The sequence below is a fragment of the Mesoplodon mirus genome (assembly GCF_964341445.2).
Source record: "Mesoplodon mirus genome assembly, chromosome: 20".
NCBI lineage: Eukaryota > Metazoa > Chordata > Mammalia > Artiodactyla > Ziphiidae > Mesoplodon > Mesoplodon mirus.
The window spans coordinates 28,450,353-28,472,601 of record NC_138996.1 but is presented as its reverse complement, the minus strand read 5'-3'; the positions used below and the strand labels follow the sequence as shown (position 1 = coordinate 28,472,601).

At 45.7% G+C, this 22,249-nt stretch overlaps 1 protein-coding gene across 3 annotated transcripts in view; it reads right to left on the bottom strand.

Annotated features, from left to right (window-relative positions):
* The window catches only part of IRF2 (interferon regulatory factor 2), an 87,325-nt gene extending 65,761 nt beyond the window's left edge, over positions 1-21,564 (bottom strand). Inside the window, exon 1 of one of the 3 annotated variants that reach the window (XM_082608359.1) lies at positions 21,389-21,564. The gene's annotated coding sequence lies outside the window, so the exon portion shown is untranslated. Of the gene's footprint in view, positions 1-9,476; positions 11,163-19,806; positions 20,175-21,388 lie in introns of those variants that run through there. The other 2 variants (XM_082608358.1, XM_082608360.1) reach the window with 2 other exon arrangements.
* Positions 21,565-22,249: the final 685 nt, after the last annotated feature.

The window sequence follows — 22,249 nt, the reverse complement described above, 5'->3', positions numbered from 1 at the left end:
CTGACACATCCAGAATAAGGGTTAAAGAAGAGCTTCTATCCGCCCCCCAGGGACTCACAGAAGGAAGAAAGAGTCTCATCACAGCATCCCTTGGTTAATTTCCTCACAAGGGCTGCCATGGCAGTAACAGAGCAGAAAAGGCAACAGTGTGAACTCCAGCCTGGTTCTAAATCCCAGCTCTAGCACTTATTAGCTGTGTGACCTTAGGCAGCTTATCAACCCTATCTGTTCCCAAAGGGCTTTGCAAGGATTAGATAAGGAACCCTGTAACACATCTAGAATAGTGCTTTACATCTCATATGTACTATGGGTTGGAGTACAAATAGGTAGAAATTTTCCAGACAGTAGCTTGGCCATAGGTATCAAAAATTTTAAAGGATACTTTTTGACCCAGCCATGGGTCAAATGTTTCCTAGGCGATTTAACCATGTGTGAAACATGTTTTCTGAAAATATAAACAAACAAAAAAAAACCCACTACAATGATCTAAATCTATATGTATGTTACATATACAAATGTAATATTCTTTCTTGTAAAAAAAAATAAGATGAGAAAGCTGTGTGAAGTCACACAGATAAATTACTTTCCAGATACAACTAAATTATGAAACTCTACGAGCATTTTTTTAAAATCCATCACCTTTTAAAAGAGTATTTTCTAGAAGAACTCATGGAAGGCAGTAAGGACCTAAAAGGGTAGACTGACTTTTAAAAAGTATTTCATAGGGGCTTCCCTGGTGGCGCAGTGGTTGAGAGTCCGCCTGCCGATGCAGGGGACACGGGTTCGTGCTCCGGTCCGGGAAGATCCCACATGCCGCAGAGCGGCTGGGCCCGTGAGCCATGGCCGCTGAGCCTGCGCGTCCGGAGCCTGTGCTCCGCAATGGGAGAGGCCACAACAGTAAGAGGCCCGCGTACTGCAAAAAAAAAAAAAAATCATAAATTTGAAATCATGCTGGGACCACTGGGTGTGTGTGGCCCTAGACCCAAGTACCTAGATGGCATCAGATTCTGCAATTCAGCAAAGCAAGAATCATGGACAGATTTCAAAGCATATGGACTCAGGCTCATACTGCATGTTCAAACCTTCTTTCCATATGGAAAATGGGAAAAGAAGCGACCCTATTTTTCCCTTAATCAGCATGTTCTCTGAGCACTGCCTTTGCAGTAAAGCAAAGTCTGAAAGGCACGACTTCTCCTTTTGGCAGTTAAGTGGGGACTTCATTTCAGACTGTCCCTCCTTCCATGAATAGATGGGTGTTCCTGGAGCCATCCAGCTAAGCCAGCAATACAAAAGCCTGGAAAAGACATCTTGGTCCTCAAGTACACGGGGAAAGTACAGGAAAAGTTAAATAAGATGGTGCATGTGAGAAAACTATGGACCACAGAGTGTATCACTGAGACACACAAAGTAGCTTGGGAAGGAGGAACATGGCAGGAAATGGGCAGGACCTAAATTCTCTGTGCTGTTTATATTCCCCGCAAAAAAAAAAAAATAAAATAAAATAAAAACAAATAAACAAACAAAAAACACTACAATGATCTAAATCTATATTATGTTACATATACAAATGTAATATTCTTTCTTGTAAAAAAAATAAGATGAGAAAGCTGTGTGAAGTCACAGATAAATTAATTTCCAGATACAACTAAATTATGAAACACTAAGATATAGATACAATGGGTATATTTTGTCCCACAGGAAAGACAAGGGAACGAGAAGAAAAAGGAGATGGCAATGCTTTCATTACTTAAGTTTGAAAAGTCAAATAACAGGGATTCTTAGAAAGGCCAGCATACTGGAAACTTCTAAGAAAACCTATTTGCATAAAATGGCAAAATTATTTGCTACCATCTGATTTCAAATCCATTACTGGCCGATGATGTTGAAAACCGATGTTTCCCCTAAGATGGTTGCCTGAAAATAATTTGCTCTGAAAAAGGTTGGCACTGAAGGGCAACGTCTGCCTCTTCCCCTGGATAAGAATAAATGACTCCCTCCCTCATTCCACACCCACAGGGTCCCTGACAGCTTCCTTCTTGCTGCTATTTTTCCTCTGGGGATTTCCTTTGAGTTGTCCCCTCAGCCAGCAAACTCTCAGTAAGGTCACTCCTGTTGCTTCTTCTTTTTCTCCTTCTCCTCTTCTTCTTCTTCTACTACTTATTATTATATAATATTATAGAGCCATTCAATTCAGCTCTTTTTGTTCAAATCAGGTTGAGATCCAACACACAAACGATAACCGTATACACTAATGATTCTATTCCTACAATAAGGCATCCTGATTACCAATGAATTCCAACTGGAAATGAGAGCCAGCATTGCTGGCCACCCCAAATACAATAAATAGGACCTCTGAATCAAGAACACATCTCTCCTCTACAAGCTGCGTAAATGTCTTCAATTTTTTTTTTTTTTTTTTTTTTGCAGTACGCGGGCCTCTCACTGCTGTGGCCTCTCCCGTTGCAGAGCACAGGCTCCGGACGCGCAGGCTCAGCGGCCATGGCTCACGGGCCCAGCCGCTCCGCGGCATGTGGGATCCTCCCGGACCGGGGCACGAACACGCGTCCCCTGCATCGGCAGGCGGACTCCCAACCACTGCGCCACCAGGGAAGCCCTCTTCAAATATTTTTAAAAGATACTTACTGCCACTAAACAAGTTCCAAACGGTACCTGAAAATTGGATTTGGCCTCCACTGTATTGTTACCATTTCTCCCTCTCTGCCAACCCCTCCCAGGACCACACTGGTTTCCTTCCCCCTCGGTGCTTGCAGAGCGCTCAGGTTTGGTGTCCAGCACACCTGACTGGAACCTCACCACTCACAACCTGTAACCTCTCCGAATCTTAGTTTCTTCATCTATAAACAGAGACCTTAATAGCAACTTGGCAGAGCTACTGTGAAGAAGAAATAGATAACAAGGCAGCTTCTAGTAAAAGGAAAAGTATGGGATGACTGCTTTGGTCTCCGCTAAGACTTCCCCAAAGAAATTCCGAAGAGCAGAGCCAGTGCCTTACCTCATAGCAGAGTGGACCCAGCCAGAATCTCTCACAAGGAGCAGGACGGTACCCAGGGTCCATGTTCTGGAATATTAGCATCATCTCCACCCTGCACAGTGTTGGCCAGATCAACCTTCCCAAACATCTGTCACCTGACTCAAAACCCTTCAGGGGCTCCACAGCGCCCACTGAATAAAATCTGGACTCTCAGCCACCCTAACTCAGCCCCGTCCCACCTTTCTGACTTCTTATCCCACCAATTCCTCCACCTTCTAAACTCAACCAAAGCTCACAGCTTCATGTACTTGAAAATAGGCAGAGCTCTGGCTAAAGTCCTTGTGAGCAGGCATCCCATCTTACCTTCAGAACTCCCAAAACATCAGGTACAGCTCATTGCATATAATGATATGTAGTAATTATTTATTGATAAGAAAGTGGATGAATCCCTCCTGGAGAACCCTCTGGGGGCAGGAAATGGGGAGGAAAAGGCAGATGACATGAACTATATGTTGTGATGGATAAAACTTAATATGAACAAGTAATAAACAAGCAGGGGAAAAATGACTGCAAAAAAGCATGCAACCCAAAGAAGAAGAATTTCACTATTTTTATGACATTTTCCAGGTGAATCGAGTTAAGTATGTTAACAACTTTTGAATTACATTTATGTAGCATTTCATTCAAAAAACCTTATGGAGCTGAGTCCTGTGAAAAGCTCTGTGGTGGGTACAAAGATGATGGGGACGTGATCTCTGTCCTCAAAAAGTTTACTTGGTAATGATGGAGGCTGGAACCTAAACAACCAGCTCAAAAACGAGGCACCATGTCCTGAAGGTGATACGAGAGAAACAAACCACAGATGATAAAACTTTCCAGGATGTGGCTGATGCTACAATACACCCCGATTCTTGAACTCAGGCTTTCAACACAACTGTTTCTTGGTTCATTCTCTGCATGGGACTCACCCCAGTCATTTCATTAACCTCCCAATCAAAGGACCTTGCATTTTATATAGGTGAGTTTTTTGGAAGGCATTTCGGGGGAGTTTTACTATATTATGCCAAAGCCCGGAAGAGAGAACACTGGAAGGCTTCAAAGAAGAGGGGGCGTCTGAAGTGGGCCTGGAAAGGTAGGGGATTCTCAGGCGGAAAGGAAGGAAAAACATTCCAAACAAAAGGAAGAATAACAACAAAGGCAAGAGGAAGTGTGATAGCAGGTTTGAACCATTAGCAATACGGAAAAGCTGTGCCCCAGGAAAACTGGGCAGATATGGTAGAGAAACAGCTGGAAGGCTCACTAAGGCTGGCTAGTTAACAGAGAGACATTTGTCCTTGCACCTTAACAAGGGTCCCTGCCAACTGATGAGGGGAAACACCCTGGTACACCCCAGGGCACATGCACACGTGGCTAAGCTGCCTCCCACCTGCTGTCTGGTCCTCCTTTCTCACTAGAAAGCCCAGCACATGAGCCCCATTAGCTCTAAGGTCCTACCAAGGAGTCTGTCTGGAGAGGAAATTACAAATGCAGAACTAGGTCAATCACTACGATTTAATTCATCCAACATTTCTTGAGTACTGGGTAGAAGCAAGTCATTTTGCGGAGCCCTCACATAATGGCACTCCAAAATTTATAATCAGGTCAACAAGGCAGTCGTTGATAATAAATGTAGAGCATGATATATTGAAATGTAACACAGAAATAGCTTGGGCCTTTGAATAAGATCTTCAAACCTAAGTGAAGAGCCCAGCAAATATCCAATAAATGCCATCAATGCAGCCACCAATCAAACTATGGCCTTCATACCGGATGGTGGTGCCCCTGTCACCTGGTCATGCTGGGGGGATGCAGACGGGAAGAGGCCCCACCCGGTGCACCAATACTCCCAGCTCCCTCCAGGCTTCCTAAGTCCCTGTAGTTGAGGCTTGACTCTAAGGTTCCATAAGCCAGCCCTTCCAGGGTCTTCCACGGTGTCTCTCGGAGAACATGGCCGAGCACACCACACGTCCTACCGCAACTGGCAGTCTCACTGCTGAGATGACAGCCAGATCCAGCCACTCTCAGAGCCACGGGGATGCCTTGTCGTAAACACTTCCGCTGTGCGAAGCTGTCGTTTGGGGGCCCCTTGCCATCGTCTTGGTTCTCTAACTTGAGTTTCTCATCTGTATTAATGGCAGCCGTCTCTATCTCCTCCCCACTTAAGTATTGTAAACCTATTCATAATAACTTCCCTCTCTTTATAAACTAAATCAAAACAAACAAAAGAGGGTACAAAAAATATTTTTGTACCTGTGTATCACTTCCTCTTACAAACGTATGAAAGCATCTCAAAAACAGGTCTGGTTATTATCAAAAGCACAGTCTGGTCCTTCCTGCAATGCCCATGCGTCTATGAATGAAATGCACGCGTCATTCTTATACCTTCTCGTAGCTCCTCTTAAGTGTGGCAGGCTCACAGCTCTGCCACATCCAACTGCTAGGAGTCATTACGTATCATCTTCTAAAATGTAAGGGAGGTAGATGTTCCAAATCTTCAATAACCCTTCCTCCCAAAAGCTTGCTCTATGCTCAGAATAAAGCCTTTCCTTGCTAGAAAACACGGGAACACATGCACTGAAGGAACTTTTCGTGGCCACCAGGAACGGTCCCTGACACTCCCTTGACCTGCCCGTTCCCATCAGACCAGAGAACTCTCCATCCTCCAAGAGTGTAAGGAATCTCCAACCCTTCGTGGTTTCGCTCTTACTGCTCTTTCGACCAAAGATGCCCTGAGCACCCATGAGCCACCAATTGACTCTGCCCTCCTCCTACCACAGGTGGGAGTTCATGGTGAAGCTCATCCCTGGTCAAAGATAGAGCTCCTTCCTCTTCCCTCCCGTAGCCTTCTGCTGCTGTGCTTCTTCTATTAAGCACATATTTCATTCTTCTTGTTCTTATAGATGGTTATTTCCCTGCCTGTCTCTCTAAGTAAATGATAAGCTCTGTGAGAACATGAAATTGTCAAGTTTGCATCTCCACGCACCGGGCGTCACACCAGCAGTCCAGAAACATCTGTTTGAAGGAATTAACTCTTCTGAGAGTTGTATTTAAAATACTTGTTTGCAGAAAGGAGTCTTCAACTTAACTTCATCATCACATTTCTTTTCATATTACTTGAGGCTAATTTTACAGACTTTTAAAACGCCCTGGGGGACTTCCCTGGTGGCGCAGTGGTTAGGAATCCGCCTGCCAATGCAGGGGACACGGGTTCGATCCCTGGTCCAGGAAGATCCCACATGCCACGGAACAACTAAGCCTTTGCGCCACAACTACTGAAGCCCAAGCGCCTAGAGCCTGTGCTCCGCAACAAGAGAAGCCACCGCAATGAGAAGCCCGCACACCGCAACAAAGAGTAGCCCCGGCTCTCCGCAGCTGGAGAAAGCCCGTGTGCAGCAATGAAGACCCAACACAGCCAAAAATAAATTTATTTTAAAAAATAAAATAAAAGCTTTGGCCCTAAGCCTGAAGGGAATACAAATTTAACACAAATTTTTGCAGTTATCTATCCGCTTCCCAATTATTTACAACTGATTCCTAGTTATAATCTGTATGTTAGCTTGTCAGGCTACCTTATGCAATAAAGACCAACTTCTCAAAAGAATTGAGTGAAGTGAAAAATGTGAGCAGAGCATAAAAGTAAACCAACAATTAACTTGCTACTGTAAAGCTGATATTTCACTGCATTTTTTCATCTACTATAGCTCTTATAAGGACAAACAAATGGCTTCTCATTCTGTTGATTATTCACAATAAATACACAAATGCTTTTATTCATTTTTCCTAAGAGATCTGTTATTACAGCAATATTTTTTTTCATCCACTCAAGTAGTCATATTGAACCATTACTGAATGTATTATGTTTAAATTCTCATGCCCCCAAACGTTATCCGGAGGCTGTTTTACTCACTTTTATCCCGAAATACCACAATACTAGGGCTTTTTGATGAGCCCCAAGTATTGAAGGTACCATATGAGAGGCTGCTACGATTAATTCACTACCATATTCAAGCACTGCTAAGTTTTTCCTCTCACCAGAAATTTTAGCATTCAAAAATACAACAGAAAAAAATTAACGCTTTACTACAGAGTTCAACAAAATGTACTAAGTACTTAATCCAGCCACATGACCCTGGGCAGGTTACTTGATTTCTCCAGCTGTAAAAATGAAGCAACAGACTATAATCTCTAGGAAAACTTCCAATTCTAGTACTCTATGACAAGGTTAAGTACTTTTAGCTGATTCCCCATTTTCCACTCCACTCTGATGTACTTAATTCAGTATAATTTAATTCCTCAATAGGTGCTTTATCAGCTCTATAACATCTCAAAATTTGAAAAATGGTTTTGTGCCACATGCTACACATACGGTAATGATGGAAAATCTTCTGAGTTTTCAGACCATACTTGTATGTCACTTTGGAACCCACAAAAAGAATGACTCAATCCTACAACTCAACAACAACAAAAAACAAATAACCAATTCAAAAATGGGCATAGGGAGGGTGAGAGGGAGCCGCAAGAGGGAGGGGATATGGGGATATATGTATACGAATAGCTGATTCACTTTGTTATACAGCAGCAACTAACACAACAATGTAAAGCACTTATACTCCAATAAAGATGTTAAAGAAAAATGTGCAAAGAACTGGAATAAACATTTCTCCAAAGAGATATACAAATGGCCAAGAAGCACATGGAAAGATGCTCACATCACCAGCCATTAGGGAAATGCAAATCAAAACCACAATGAGAGACCACCACACACCAATTAGGATGGCTATTATCAAAAAAAAAAATTAAAGAATTTTTGGCAAGGAGAAATTGAAACCTTTGTGCATTATTGATGGGAATGTAAAATGGTGCAGCTGCTGTGGAAAATGGTTTCTCAGAAGGTTAAACCTAGAATTGCCGTATGATCCACTGGATTGAAAGAACTGAAAGCAGGGACTCAAAACAGATACTTTTACAGCAGTGTTCAAACCGGCAAGGTTCACAATAGCCAGTGGTAATGACAACCCAAGTGCCCATCAACAGATGAATGGAGAAACAAAATGTAAGAATATTTATCAGTTTTTAAAAGGAAGGACATTCTGACACATGCTCCAACATGGATGAACCTGGAAAACATTCTGCTAAGTGAAATAAGCCAGACACAAAAGGACGAATATTGTCTGGTGTCACTTAGATGAAGCACCTAGAGCAGTCAAGTTCATAGAGACAGAGAGTAGAATGGTGCCTGCCCAGGCAGAGGGGGGTGGGGTTCTTTTTTTGCGGTACGCGGGCCTCTCACTGTTGTGGCCTCTCTTGTTGCGGAGCACAGGCTCACGGGCCCAGCCGCTCCGCAGCATGTGGGATCTTCCCGGACCGGGGCATGAACCCGTGTCCCCTGCATCGGCAGGTGGACTCTCAACCGCTGCGCCACCAGAGAAGCCCCGGAGGTGGGGTTCTTGTTTAATGGGTACAGAGTTTCTGTTTGAGATGATAAAAAAAAGTTCTAGAGAAGGATAGTGGTAACAGCTGCAAACACTTTAAATGAATTTTTTGCCACTGGACTTCATACTTAAAGATGATTATAAAAGCAAATTTTCTCATAGGTAACTTTTACCATAATAATAAAAAAAGAATGACAAACACGCATTTATGAATTCACTACTTGCTGTCACTGTTTCTTTGAGTCCTACCGTGGACAAGTCATTCTTTACTTCCAGGTAACTTGAAGGTAACTTACTGACCCCTCCCCTCCAGACATACACAGAGAGAGAGGGAGACAGAGGGAGAGAGAGGACGGATTTTCAAAATTAAATAAAGGCCAATTTCCCCTTCATGGCGATGCCATCTCAAGCCATGTGAGGGAAAAGCCTCTCCTGGATGGTATGTGAAGGGAGAGGTTCTCCCAGCACAAACCTCCAGGGAGGGCTTCAGAGCTGTCTGTTATCAGCAGCACTGCCAGTTACCATCTCCCCTCAGGGAAAGGGAAGTAGAAAGTGGAGATAACTATCGAGACGAAGCCACTTCGTGACAAAAGACACCAGACAACAGCCAGCCAGCTGAATTCGACATGCCAAACTGAGAGGGGGGGAAGACGGTAGAGAAACAGCCAGAACAACAAAACAAGATGCTGTTTTATGCCTATTATATGATTTACGAAGACTCTGTCCTTTAGAAAATAAAATGTACACAGTTGGCCCCAAAACGTGCCATGTTAGCACTGTCACCTCCCCTACAATCTGAGACAACCCCGTGTGGCCCACTGATGGGTGGAAGAAGACCTCTAAAAGGGATGCTCAGACACCAAAAATCATGGCTGGAAGTGAGGTGTCAGCTGCCCAGACGAAGGCCCCTCACTGCAGGGAGCACAGGTCATCTACCGAGCTCACTCAATTCCAAGCTGAGGACTTCGCTACCTTTCTAGACCTACTCCCTGCACATGGAGATGAGTACACACCTGTTAAGAAAGCGATGACTGGATGAATGATCAGAGTTGTCCACTGTTTCCTTTCAGGGCCCAGACTGCAGCCCAAATTGCACCCTGACTTTGAAAAAAAAAAAAAAGTCTTGATGCATTCAAAGCACCTGTAAGAGAGGCAAATAAATCAATCCTGTCCTATAATATTTTAAACTCACCCCGACTTCCTGAATCACCAGCAGAGACACACCCAAAAGTGGAAATAGCAGTTCATCCACATTCCCTCCTGGGGCCTTTGGACTTCGCTTTTGTAACGGATAGAAGAAAAGGGACCATCTGGGTCGGTGGGGTGCTCGGAGCCACCTAGAGCACCCCACGTGCCCAGGGCATCCTCTGGGGGCACCAGCTTCTTGTCTCACTTCTCTGTCCCTCATCCCTGAGGACCTTAACTTTCCAGGTCAGCTCAACAGTGCACATGAGTTAAGTTTTCCCATATAAACAAAATCCCCACATCCCCACAAAGAGTCAATAAAGATTTACCTTCAGGATTACGATTTGAAAGTGAGATTACACGTTCCTGTTCTTCTGTCAGTTGCAAATCCCCAAACCTACTAGAATTCACTTAAAACTAATCTACAGTGTTTTCATTGGAAGAAAGCAATCACGAAAGCTCTGACCTGCTGAGCAGCTGGGAATTTCTTTGCTGAAGGTTTGGTTTAGTCTTTATTTTTCTAGCTGCTGGCCCTGCTAACATGATTCAGTGAAGGTCGTATTTAATCTCACAGAGAAAAGCTACCTAAGCAGTTCTTAGGTAGGCTTCAGTAAAAATAAATTGCCTGGGCTCTGTGGATAAGTCTGTTGCTTCTACCCAACAATTAGAGTCAAAGAGAACAAATGAAGGCAACTGTAAGATACCGGTGCTTGATTTCAAAAGAACTTCCCTGCACATAAGTTACGGGCTGAGTGTTTGTTAATAATGAAGTTATTGTTGATAACTAACCCACCAAGAAAGTAGCAGCTCCCAAATGTATACCTCGGGTTTATCAGCAAATACAGCTTATTTACATGTACAGGAAAGTATTACTACCAGCACTGGGACATAAATGTCACAGTTATAGCCTGATAAGACTTTTGTTAAGCCCTCGGTAAAAAGGAGAAAACCGAACAATTTTTTCACCTTCTGGATGTTGAACACCTAATACAAAGTGACAAATCCTATTGCAAAGTGACAAATCCCAATGTTTATGTGCTCAATACATATACCATTAGGTTTCTAACACAAAGGAGATCTAGGCCATAGGTCCCAAGCTGGAATTCAGCCTTTGAAGCTAACCTTTGCTTTAGGGCTGAAAATCAAATCAACAAATATTTATCTAGTGCTTACTGTGTATCAAGCACTAGTGGAGAATGCAAGGAAATACGACACAATCCCAGCTCTCAGACAACCTGCCCATGGAGGTGTTGCAAACGGGGAAATCCAAGGAATCGACCTTCTTCACAACAGTTCAAAGGGTGGAAAAGATTCAAGATGTTTGTGACTAATCGCCAAAGGAATGGCACCCACAGTGTGTTGCTTCTGAAGAGATTCAGAGCATCTTATTATTTTAAGTTGATGAGATCGGGTGAGGTTTGTGGGGGGAGGCACAGTGAGATGCAGTTATAACCAAACGACCTACCTCTGCTTTCCTGTGGTTTTTTTAGGTTTAGCCTCGTATTACAATGTTTCCCTGTATTTCTCTTCACACCTTGCTTCATTTCCTAACCCTGCACCATCCAATATGGTAGCTACCAGCCACATGACTACTGCACACTTGAAATGTGACCAGACTGAATTAAGATGTGTTGAAGGTGTAAAAGATACATTGGATTTTGCAGATTCAGTATGAAAAAAAGAACGTAAATAATCTCATTAATACTTTTACATCCGTTTTATGTTGAAATGATAATATTTTGGACACACTGGGCTAAATAAAATAGTATTAAAATTAACTTCACCTACTTCTTTTTACTTTTCTAACGTGGCTACTAGACAATTAAAGATTATACACGTGGCTCACATTCTGTTTGTATCGGACAGTACTGTCCTAATCAATACTCATCACTTTGGCATTCTGCCTCTGAAGTCCTTGCGGTTACGCCCAACCCTAGTTTCATAACAAATGCAAAAAACATCTCCCATATCTATAAAGGGATCAAAACTAATCTAAATTTTTTTTCAGACCCAAATTCAGGATTTGGAATCTTTTCAGTTATGGAAACTCAGAAATCACACTCTGATTGAGTCACACAAAGTCACTCTCCCGTGGGGACTTGTAAAGGTTGCTGTGTGGGGAAAATAAAACTTCCCTGGATTCCTCAGTGCTCCTGTAAAACAGCTGAGCCACCTGAGACACAGGAATGAACACAACATAAAGATAGTGAATAAAAGATAGTGAATGTTTGCATTCACTTCCCCTAGAAACATTTTACTCTTCACCTACCATGAGAACTGGATCTGTAGCCATTTGTCTAAATTAATTGCTCTGATCCCGAAGGATAATCAAACTTCTCTTATCTCTTCAAGAGGGCCAAATGGTTACAGCCTTGACTAGGTCCCTGGGTTAAGTTTGCAGGGTCCCAGGAAGACCTATGTCTCTAAGCATGTACATTTCAAAATGGATGAAGCCCAGACCTTAGCCCAGACCTTCCAAAAGGTTAGGATGAAAACCCTGGATCCTTGCCATGCTGGCTCAAAGGAGCAAAGGCGCCTGCTTGCTCATGCACTCTCGCTCTCTCTCTCTCTCTCTCTCTCTCCCCCCCTCCCCGTGCCCCCTCCTTTGGCAGAGGAGGGGGATGGTTGCTCTGACCGTACCACACCCACATTCCATCAGCTTTCATGGCATCACTTATCACTTCAGGGACTAGGTATGGGGGACCAACACTGCAACATCTCTCTGGCCACTGACCGGTTGTAAAGCTCAGTAAAGAACTCTTTCCTCCAGCCCCTGTGTCTGGGGCTTCTGCAGTATTCACATACATAGAAGACTTATCTGTGAAGTGGGATAACATCTCAGACCCTCCACAGTTCTTCAGAAAACAGTGTGTCCCAACCGCACCACGGAGCCATCAATCTCAGGGTCTTCAAGTAGTAACAGATGAATGGGGACAAGGGCATCTCTCAGCACTGGCTGGGAAGGCCCTGATTCTAGAGCCCGGCTCTGCACATCAAGGCACGAGGGGCCCAGGAGGGGCCAAGTTCATGCGCAACAGCCTGCTGAGCAACATCCAACTTACTTGTCCTCCGCCTACGTTTACCAGACGTGAGGTCAGAGGGAACCCTGCAGAGCTGTCTTGAGAATATTTTTCTGGTTATAAAAGTAACTGTGCTGTTGTATTAAATTTGGAAAATACAAGTGTTTCAAGGGGAAAAAAAGAGCCAAACAGCCATAATCATACCAGCGAAATGCTTCCTCCCAGTTTTTTCTTAATGATGTGTATACAGATACACACACGTTTTAAAAATAAAATTAGGGTCACAATTGAATATCTTCTTCTTCTCCGCTCAGCATATTCCACAAACAGCTTCCCATCGTTATTAAATACAAAAACATGAATTTCATCGGCTATCTATACTCAGGGTGTGGACTGTGCCGTAACTCATTTAAACGTGCTCCTGCTGTTGGGTGTTTAGGGTGTTTCCGAGTTTTCACTATTACAGAAGCTACCAGTTAAACACCCTTGTACATAAATCTTCACTCCACCTCTCGTTACCTCACATATGTAGGTTCCTAGAAGTGGAATAGCGGGAGCAGAGAGTGCAACATTTTTAAGACATTAAGTGTACACTGCCAAACTGAATTCCAGACAGCTTATTTCCAAGTACAATGCCCCAACTACAGTATGAAGCGCTTAGTTTCAAAACCAGTGGCCTGCAGTACCAGAGATGCCATCCATGGTTCAGTCTTAACCCGTGCCTTCTATCCTTTAGGGAAACACAGTATCGGCCGATTCTATTTTCCTGACTCCCTATTTATCTCCTGCAGCATGGTAAAAATAAAAAATAGCAGCAAGGAAGACCAGCATGGGGGAGGGAGGACAGCCTAAGAGCTATGACAGTATTGCTGATCCATTTCATCAACATGCATCTTCCTCGAGGGGACCATGGTTGCCTCCAAAGGCAATTTAGACTGAATCTGAGGCCTCAGGTCAGGGCACCAATTCCTCCATCCTCTCCAGCTCTAACGTGGCTTCAACCATGTCCAAGTGGTGACCACTCACAGCTTCCTGTTTACTTGTCTAAAGTTGGCCGATGCCTAGCAATTTGCCCCCCCAGATAAAAAGGCCAAACTTCAAAGTCAGAAATGGAGGGTCCTCCGGCATTCATTTCAACTTGTCCTGCAGTCACTATCAAACTACCAATCTGTCCCCTCTACCTCAAGACGCCTTCAATGACATTTGTGGCAGACACAGGGTCTACCTGCCTGACTCCCTCCTGTCTCCCACTCAAGAATTCAGGAGGGGCTTCCCTGGTGGCGCAGTGGTTGAGAGTCCGCCTGCCAATGCAGGGGACACGGGTTCGTGACCTGGTCCGGGAAGATCCCACATGCCACGGAGCGGCTGGGCCCGTGAGCCATGGCCGCTGGGCCTGCGCGTCCGGAGCCTGTGCTCCGCAATGGGACAGGCCACAACAGTGAGAGGCCTGCGTACCGCAAAAAAAAAAAAAAAAAAGAAAAGAATTCAGGAGGCATTATCCTACTCTCCACCTTAGTCTCTTTTTTCATCACCTCGTTCTCCCAACTGTCACCTTCCAACACCCTCCCCACTCACATTCCACCACCCCACACACCCACTAACATCCTAACCACGTGCCAGGACACTCTGGTCCACCACTGTAACTTTTCTCATCATCTTCAATAATTGTAGGGTAAGGAGAACAGGAAAAGCTCTCTTCAAAAATAACCCGTTAGATATTACTTGAAACAAAGTTATTTGTATGCACTTTCTTCTCATTCAAAATGTCAACCTCATGAGATGGGAAAATCAGTTGGATTCTAAGCTTACGGGGCTAGGAGCTATCTAGAAGGTATTTCTTTGGTTCCTACAAAAACCTGACATCCATAAGCTCAAAAAGAACAAATTAAATAGGAAGCTCATCTTTCCTTTGATCACATTAGGTGTGTGAGTATCAAATGCTCTTACACAGATAGCAACAGATTGCTAAGGACGCTGGAAAAGAAATTATTTATGAAAATGACAGAGCAAGTAGTTAACTCTCAAAAATGTTTAATCAAATGGGCAGAAGACCTAAATAGACATTTCTCCAAAGAAGACATACAGATTGCCAACAAACACATGAAAAGATGCTCAACATCACTAATCATTAGAGAAATGTAAATCAAAACCACAGTGAGGTATCACCTCACACCAGTCAGAATGGCCATCATCAAAAGATCTACAAACAATAAATGCTGGAGAGGGTGTGGAGAAAAGGGAACCCTCCTGCACGGTTGGTGGGAATGTAAACTGATATAGCCACTATGGAGAACAGTATGGAGGTTCCTTAAAAAACTAAAAATAGAACTACCATATGACCCAGCAATCCCACTACTGGGCATATACCCTGAGAAAACCATAATTCAAAAAGACCCATGCACCACAATGTCCATTGCAGCTCTATTTACAATAGCCAGGTCATGGAAGCAACCTAAATGTCCATCGACAGATGAATGGATAAAGGAGATGTGGCACATATATACAATGGAATATTACTCAGCCATAAAGAAAAACAAAATTGAGTTATCTGTAGTGAGGTGGATGCATCTAGAGTCTGTCATACAGAGTGAAGTAAGTCAGAAAGAGAAAAACCAATACCATATGCTAACGCATATATATGGAATCTAAAAAAAAGGTACCGATTAACCTAGTGGCAGGGCAGGAATAAAGACGCAGATGTAGAGAACGGACTTGAGGACACAGGGGAGGAAGGGGAAGCTGGGACAAAGTGAGAGAGTGGCATGGACTTATATACACTACCAAATGTAAAATAGATAGCTAATGGGAAACAGCCGCATAGCACAGGGAGATCAGCTCGGTGCTTTGTGACCACCTAGAGGGGTGGGATAGGGAGGGTAGGAGGGAGACGCAAGAGGGAGGGGAAATGGGGATATATGTATACATATAGCTGATTCACTTTGTTGTACAGCAAAAACTAACACATTTTAAAGCAATTATACTCCAATAAAGACGTGAAAAAAAAAACCAGACAGGCTTTTATCACACAAAACCCTGAAGTAAGATATTTTGTTGAACTAAATTGGTCTTGCCCTTGATATAAAAATGCTTAGAATCCATCACCAGAAAGAACAGCACAGCCTTCTGTTTCTCAAAAACATGGGGCTACAAGGCATGCACACAGGGCATGGGACACACGGAGACATTTTTTGCTTTGCCTCTTGTTCTTTCTTGCTTATCGAAGCTGAATACTACATTGATAAAGGGGACTATAAGCCAAAACAGAAACAAACAAAAAACAAACCCGTGACTCTGTGGCCTTCCTAGGGAGAGACATACTCATGAAACAAAGTCCTTCTTGCGTGTTCAGAATGGAAAATTCAGAGTATCACAACTGTACCGCGAATCCCATTTTTGTATGACAAGCAAGGTCAACATGGGCAGAGCCCACAGGGAGGGACCACAGATTCCCTATTCAAAGCACTGCCTAAAAGGTGGTAACAAGTTCCATCTGCTTGCTTTCCTGCATCGCCTGGCCTCAATGAAACAATGAAAAGGTCTGGCCCTGGGAAGAGATCCCTGACTCAGTGGTTCTCTGCCTTTGCTCTGGCCCATATACCTGAGTGACAGGGATCCAGGACACACTGGTGAACGTGAGAGGCTTACTATGGAGTCGGAGGAGGGGTTCTAAGGTTGGGAGAGACAAAGAGAAGAGGGGGCTGCAGACAGTCTCAAGTCTGAAGGTTCTGTGTGGTTTCTAAAGGCCCCCTCCTCTCCATGATGACGATACACGCATAAGCCCCGTCCCTCGAAGATGACAGAACCATGCAGCCCCATTTTATAGATGTGAAAACTAAGGTCCAGAAAGGAGACGTGATTGGAGAGTTAATGAAAGAGCTGAGTCAACTCTGGGCCTCTGGACTCTTGAGTTCATGCACCTCCCACTACCCAGAGCCTTGTACACAGCTGTCTGTCAACAAATATTTAATAAATAAATGAAATAAGGACTCAGTGTTTGCGTTCATTGAACAAAATAATCGCCTGAGTTACTGCAATGGTTCATATCATGGGGTCCCTGGATCCCCAGTAGAACTCAAAGTTACTGATGGGAGTGGGAAGGTGGTAACTACTTTTAGGACCTCAGAAGGCCCAATAGGTCTAACAGCTTATCTAAGAAACAGCTGCCCAGGCTGCCTACAACATCGAGTTTCTCTACTTTGGGCTGGAATTAGATCAATTAGATTTGCTGATGCTGGTTCTCTCAAGTCAACCAGGAGTTCTGACTGCAAGTCTAATGTGTTTCTGAGTAATAAAAATGGGCATATGAAGTCTTCCTAGCTACACACAATCTGTTTCAGAGACCATTTGTCAAAAGATGGAGCTGGGGAGAGGGGAAATCATTTTAAAAGGCTCTCTCAAGGCAAAATGCTGGTGACTGTGGGTTCTCTGGACGGGTCAGGGCCCAGCCTCAGGTGCCTGTAGACGTGACTTCCTGCCTGTGTATTTCTCTTGGTATTTTATATAAAATACTGACTTCAGGTTTAAATCTGGACCCTATAGATAACTTACCATTCTTTGCTGAAAAAAATTCAACATTTAATCACATCTCGTCACTCCCAAGCCCACCAGCACCCCTCCACCGTGAGGGCCACTGCTTGACCCTGCCTTGGGCAGACATTACAACCAAATACTGATCAGACTCAGGCCAAAAGTAGGGTACGAATGGGGCCAACAGGGACAGAAAGCCCTGACTTCCTACCCCTGTGTGAGAAGGAACACTGTGTCCCATACAGACCAAAAGAAGAACTGATTTTACTGTTAACAATAACTATTTCACAGCAACTTATGTTATTTTTATATACCATTTTATGTATTTTATATCTATGGTAAATATATACTATCTATTATATTTATTTTCACATATGCTGTCGTATATCATTTTCACATATATAGTGTTAGGTACATAGTAAGCATTCAATAAATGCAAGTTCACTGAGTCCCTTTCAAGATGTTACAGCAAAAACTAAAATCAGTTAAGGGCATACAATTAATAACAGATAATGAATTGAAGAGTCTTCAGCAATGATGAAGAAAATTCAGACTACAGCAAAGTGAGCTTGGGAAGGTTTTTTCTTGATATGAAGAGGGAACATACACATTGGTCCAACCATTTTTATTTCCATATCATTTGGTCTCCATGGACACCATCTAACTTCTCTTCTGACAGAAAAAAAAACTCACTGACAATATCTTATGTCACTGTTAAATACTTTAATGCTTTACATAAAATAGCTATGCTGTGTTTAATTCCTTACCATTACTATTTTCTCTCAGAACAAGTAAAATCCCTTCTTGCTGAAAATTCTATAAGAGAAAGTCAGTGCTTAATCCACAGTCATGATTCCCTGGCTTTTCAAGTTAAGAATAATCTGATAAAATTCTGAAAGTGAATGCCTTACACATTTGTAGGTTGCTATAACTTACGCAACCTTCTTTCATAACAGTATCTCATTTGTTCCCAAAAGCAACCCTATCAGATATACAGTTAAGTATTATTATCACCTTCCATAGCACTCACCCCTAAAGGTAATTACTGTCTTTATTTTTTAGCTGGGTATTGTCAGCTCACCAACTAGAATGCAATCTCCCCAGAGGGTAAAGAAACTGTCTTCCTGTTCCCAGTTGAACCCACAGAACGTAGCACTGTGTCTGGGGCATAGTGAATGTTCTAGGAATAGTTATTAAATGAATAAACTCCCTTATCTGCTTTAAGCCTTTTTTGGTATAAAGAACATAATAGAACCATGTCCCAGATACCCCATTTAGAGTTCAGTGGTCTGTTCTCTATCAAAAGGAAACTGTGTAAAAATGCTCTAAAAACAAGGAAGCTTATATGCCATAATACTAAGAATAAAAGTACAGTGTCCTTGGAAACATGAGAAAATCGATGCATGTCAAACATCCAAATGTTAAACATCCAAAGTTTCAAATTTTCCACTACTAGGTTTAAACATGTTTAACTAGCTTTGGTATACGGAATATTTGCCTAATAAAGCAGGAAAGGAAAGGAAGAGAAAAGCTGGGTCATGGTTCACTGAGCTGTCAGGACTTTTGTTTGCCATAATTGGCTTCCAATTTAACCATAAACGCTTACTTTTGATTATGATGACATTTTTACAGGTAGGTAAGTCTGAAATATGCAGTTATCTCTAACTTTTGAAGGTCAAAAGAAGAAAAAACCCGACTCATTGAGAATAAAGTATGTAAATGTTTAATATTAAGAATCAGTTACGAATCATAACAGACAAGAACCCTGATCTAAGAGGCCAAAATCTAACTACTTACACAACAGGCTAAGTTATAAATTATAATCATTCACTAATTACAGTGAAATTCTGGACTCTGCCCCGTCAATCAATAGATTTTTCAAGGTTATCCCTTAAAATTACCAGGTTAAGTCCTAAATATTCCATCTGCTGAACTTTCCTTAGAAAACACAAGCTTTTCCAGGATTTCACCCTTTCCCTCTCCAAGGAAGGAATGGTGGGGGGGCGGGTGAGAAAACTAGAAAATCCTGAATCTGTGCATGAAGTTAAACAGGGGTCCCCCTCCAGGTCATGGCAAGGAGCGTGCATCTGCCTAACATCAAGACCATCCACCTTTCCCATTCAGTCTGTCACCAGGCCCCTGTCTGCACCTGCCCCTAAGCACCAAAAAGCGCAGGCTGCTAAATCCCAATGTTATCTGCAGTCGGTCTGAAACTAATAAATGAATGCAGGCTTGACAGCAACCTTGGTGATTCCTGAAAATCCACAACAGGAAATGTAACTATCCTTCACCCTCCCTCGCCATCCATCAAAAGCAGACCGAGTCACAGCAACTGGGAGGCCAGTGGCAGAAGGCAAATGCCAGCACTTTTCCTCAAGTAGGAAGCTTCTGCGTTTTCTTAACCAAGGACAGGGCGCGCTACCCGTTGCCCACACTGCAGGGAGGAGGCTGAAGAGGGAGGGAGCAGGTAAAATGTCCCCAAGTTCCAAACACTGTACTCTGGGGGCAAAAACGACTGAAAGGCACGCCGCTCGCATGTGGCAACCTCGACTGCTAGTGCCAGGGGTCACATTCACAGCGATGACCAGCGGTCCTGCCTACACCGACTGACCTCAGCGCCTCGCCTGGTGCCCGGAAGGCTGTTTCCGCGCCCGGCTCGGGCTGCCAGCCTCCTTTCCGCTTCTCCCTCTCTAAAGGGGTAAGGGGGTGAGGGCGGCCCACGCAGCCACACCTGGGGCCCAAACAGAGATGCCGGCGCGTCCCAGGAGGGGGATGAGCTGCATCCTGAAACCCTCTGAACTTGGAAAGGCTGCCCGAGCCCTCTCGGGGCCGGCTTCCAGGCCGTAGGACCCCGAGCGGGCGGGCGCCACGATCGGCCACGACTAGCATCGCTCGGTGGGCGAGCCCGGCCCGCGAGGCGGAAAGGAAGTGGCTGCCGCGGCTTTGCACCAACCACGTTCGGCCGGCGGGCGAATGCCACTCGGCGCCCCGAGCGGGGTCGGAGGGCGCGGGGCGGGCACTCCCGTCCCCACCCCGCCGGCGCCGGCGCCCCGGGACCCCCAGGGGACGCCGGCCCCGGGCCTGCCAGCAGGGCGCCGCTCGGTCCCCGGAGGCTCCCCGCCCCCACCTCGCCCGCTCCGTAGCCAAGGCGGGTCAGGCCCAGCGCGCGAGTACGGCCCGGGGGCGCCCGCGGGGACCCGGAGGCGCCCGGCGCTAGGCCGCGGCCGGGCCGCTGACCCCTGGGCGCGGCGCCCTCCCGGGACGCGCCGCCCGAGCCCCCCGCGCGCCGGGACAAGTGCAGTGACAAAGCCCCAGGGCCAGGCCGGGCGCTGGCCGGCGGGAAGGAGGACGCGGCGTGCCTCCCGGGCGGTGGCGGCAGCGGCCCAGCCCCCAGGAAGCCGGGCGCGCCGGCCAGGCCCCGCGCGCAGCTCCGCTCCGAGACCGCCCGCCGGCCCCGGCCGCTGGCACCCGACGCCCGCGACTCTTCCCCGAGCCCGGCGGGCGGGCGAGCCCCGGGACCGCCGCCGGGCGCCCCATCAAGTTTCCTTTGGCCGCGGCGGGAGGCGCCTCTCCCGGCCCGGGCGCGGGGCGCAGGCTGAGGGTGGACTGCGGGTTCCTGCCTATTTACGCCAGAGGCTGCCTGGAGAGAGGCACCGCCGCCGGGCAAGGAGAAGGACCCGCTCCCCTCCTTCGGACCTGGTGGCGACGGCCTCCGTAAACATACACACGCACACACATGCACGCGAGAATTTTGTTTGAAAAGGAGGCCCGACTCCAGCGGACCTGCACCCCCCAACACACCACCTGGGGCGCGGAATCACACAGAGCAGGTCTGTGTCCATGGAGCCACCTCTCCGCATCTGCAAATCCAAAAGTGAAATTAAACCTCCACCAACCTCCTCCTCCTCCTCCTCCTCCTCCTCCTCCTCCTCCTCCTCGCAGCCTCAGCAGCCCCAGTAGCAGCAGCAACAGCAGCAGAACCTGCTTCCCCTAAAATCAGATGATCCATAACAGCGCCGACTGTTCCTCCAAAAATCAGTATTACTATTTATGAACCTCAGCATTTTCCGTCTGCAAAACATCGTGTCAAACCATCAGGACGCGCGCACACACATATCCCCTCCAGTCCTCATAAACATGCCCTCGAGAAAAACACACACGCACAGTCGCAACTATTATTTGAAAAATGTTACCTCTCAGTGTGCTTTTTCACGCTATCAATACAATTCCGCAAGGCTTAAGTGTTGCTAGGATGTGTGAAATGGAAATGAAAGCCCGTCAGTTGAATAATCGCAGGAACAAAACTAAAAGTTACTCCCCGGCTTGCCTGAGAACAGTCCAGATCGAAAGCAAAACAAGGAGAGGAAACTGCGAAGCGCTGAGGCTGGAAATCCCCCCACCCCCCGCCCTCCTGGTGCCTCGCTCCCTCCCTCCCTCCGTCCCTCGCTCGCTCCCCCCTCCGCCCTCCTCCCTCCGCCCTTCCTCCCCAGTGTTTGTTTCAAGCTTGTGCAACTGGGAGGTGGAGGCGGAGGGAGGGCGCGAGCTGCCCGGCCTGGAGGTGCGGAAGTTCGCCGCCGCTGTTCATTGGCAGGCAGCGCCGCTTTCATCATTTCTCAGAAAAGTCAATTTCATTTTCACTTACCCACGTCGCGGCAGCGGGAGCAACAAGCGGCTGCGCGTGAGTCTGCTGCTCGCACACTCGGGCGCTCACACTCGAGTGGGGGTCCGGGGGGTGGGGTACGGGGCGCGAGCTTGGGTTCCGGCCGTGTGCTGGCGGCGGTAGGAGGGGACAGCAGGTACCTACCTGACTCTCCATCCTAAGGGTCACCTGAAGGTAGGGAAGGAGGGAGGAGGAGGGCGTGTCGGGGAGAGCTCTTGCCATGCAGTTGGTGGGGCAGGTGTCAGCGGTGTTTAGAGCCTGTTTTCTGAGTGAATAAAAATTCACTTTCTAACACTGCCCACTTCCAAGGAATACAAGGAGCAATTAACTGACGAGAGAGCATTACTCAGATATTAGTGCAATAACTGGGCCAAGTAACGCATCCTTAACTTTA